Source organism: Pinus tabuliformis, chromosome 7 (assembly GCF_031772625.1).
Source record: "Pinus tabuliformis cultivar Carrire ecotype Pingquan chromosome 7, CPIR1, whole genome shotgun sequence".
Taxonomy (NCBI): domain Eukaryota; kingdom Viridiplantae; phylum Streptophyta; class Pinopsida; order Pinales; family Pinaceae; genus Pinus; species Pinus tabuliformis.
This window is the reverse complement of record NC_142293.1, coordinates 477818312-477820201: the sequence shown is the minus strand read 5'-3', so window position 1 is coordinate 477820201 and position 1890 is coordinate 477818312. Positions and strand designations below refer to the sequence as shown.

General features: G+C 40.7%; 1 pseudogene; it reads left to right on the top strand.

The window, feature by feature from the left end:
- The first annotated feature begins 208 nt into the window (after positions 1-208).
- LOC149248048 (uncharacterized) lies at positions 209-986 on the top strand (annotated as a pseudogene).
- Positions 987-1890: the final 904 nt, after the last annotated feature.

The window sequence follows — 1890 nt, the reverse complement described above, 5'->3', positions numbered from 1 at the left end:
TGTGTTAGCGCTGGGAATGCCCTGCGTCTTATTGATCAACAGAATGTGATCCGAGGTGATTTTGTGCCTGTTAGTGGTGACTCTGTGAGTAATATGTCTTTGAGGCAAGTTCTGCAAGAACACAAGGAGAAGAGAGGCATTATAAGGCCTCGAGTTATTGAAGATTGCCATTGAGAAAGCAGGCTATACTGGCGAGGTTGTTATTGGCATGGATGTAGCTGCTTCCGAGTTTTACACTGAGAAGGATCATGCAGTTCATTTTACACAGGAATTTGAATCTCTTTATACCAATGGACCTGTAGGTGGCGGTGGCATCAGGTCTTTCACTGCCATTGCAAATAAAGTATGGACTTTGTATGAGCAAGTATCCATTGCGGCTATGGACTGTGGGCATTTGGAAATTGCAAAGGAATACATTCAAATTCTTTTGAAGAAGTTTCCAGACAGTACCAGAGTAGGTAGGCTGGAAGGAATGTGGTTTGAGGCTAAAGGATCCTGGACACGAGCAGACAAAGTTTACTCAGGCCTATTGGAAGAGCATCCATTGGAAGAGCATGGAGGGAACTTGCAGACTTATACATTTCTCTTCAAATGTGTAAGCAGGCAGCTTTTTGTTTTGAAGAGCTAATACTTGCTCAACCATCAAATCCATTCTTTCACTTATCATATGCTGAGGTGCTTTATACACTTGGCGGTCTTGAAAATTTTAAACCGGCAAAAAAAAAAAAAAATATTATGCTGTGGCTATCGACTTGAGTGGGGGAAGAAATACTCGAGCTCTGTATGGTGTGTGCTTGTGTGGAGCGGCCATCAATCAAATAACGAAGGGCCGTGGTAAAGATGAAAAAGAAGGCTCAGAGTTACACTTTCTTGCAGCGGCCTCTTTAGTTAAGAATTATAAACAAAGATCTCCCGACAAGGCCCCTTTAGTCATTTCTGCTCTTGAACAGATGAAGGCCTTTTCATCGTAGTTGTCATTGACATCAAATGGAAGCCTGCAATTTTTATAATTCATTACTTTTTTGTCTTTGCGGAAGGATAATGGTATACTTTATCTCATATATTTTCTTCGAGACTCCTCTGCCGCAGCAGCTCTCTCCTCGCCCTTTTGAGGATTTACAATCCACATGCTCTATAAAAATCGAGACAAATCAAATCAACTCAATTCAAACACCACCTATAAATACAAAAGCTAATCAGATTCAAGAGATTCCCTCAGGATTTAGTATAAGAAAGGATCGAGATTTCATTTTTCGAGGGCATTATAAAAGCTTTTCTGTTTCATTCGATATCGATTGTGTAGTGAAGAGCTTGGTCGAATAGGTCTTGGAAGGGAGTCAGCCAGTGGATCTCGAGAAGCATCCTTCAGGCATCGTTCCCACCCTCCAGAATATAGTGTCCACTGTAAACTTGGATTGCAAATTGGACTTGAAAGCCATTGCTCTTCAAGCTCGAAATGCAGAGTACAATCTCAAGCGTTTTGCAGCAGTCATAATGAAAATAAGGGAGCCCAAAACTACAGCACTGATATTTGCATCAGGGAAGATGGCACAAATGTTTATATTGGATATCAAGGAAGCAAAATCCTAATGAGGGGCTGAAACAATGTACGATGTGGATCTGAATTGTTCTTTCCCCAGCTATTTTTCTAGAGTTGCTGAGGGCTAGGACTGCCTATAGGCACTTTTAATTGGATTATGCGTAATAATTGAAATTCAAAACATCAGGAAAACGGTCTATTCGCATCAGATAGTTGATGGCCGCATTGAGTTGTTTATATATATGTCGTTGTTTTATGATAGAACCGTCTGCAGATGAATTAAAGATATCAGTAACGCGGCAATCGTTCCAATATGTGGGCATTCTGCAAATCAAGTTTATTCATGTGTA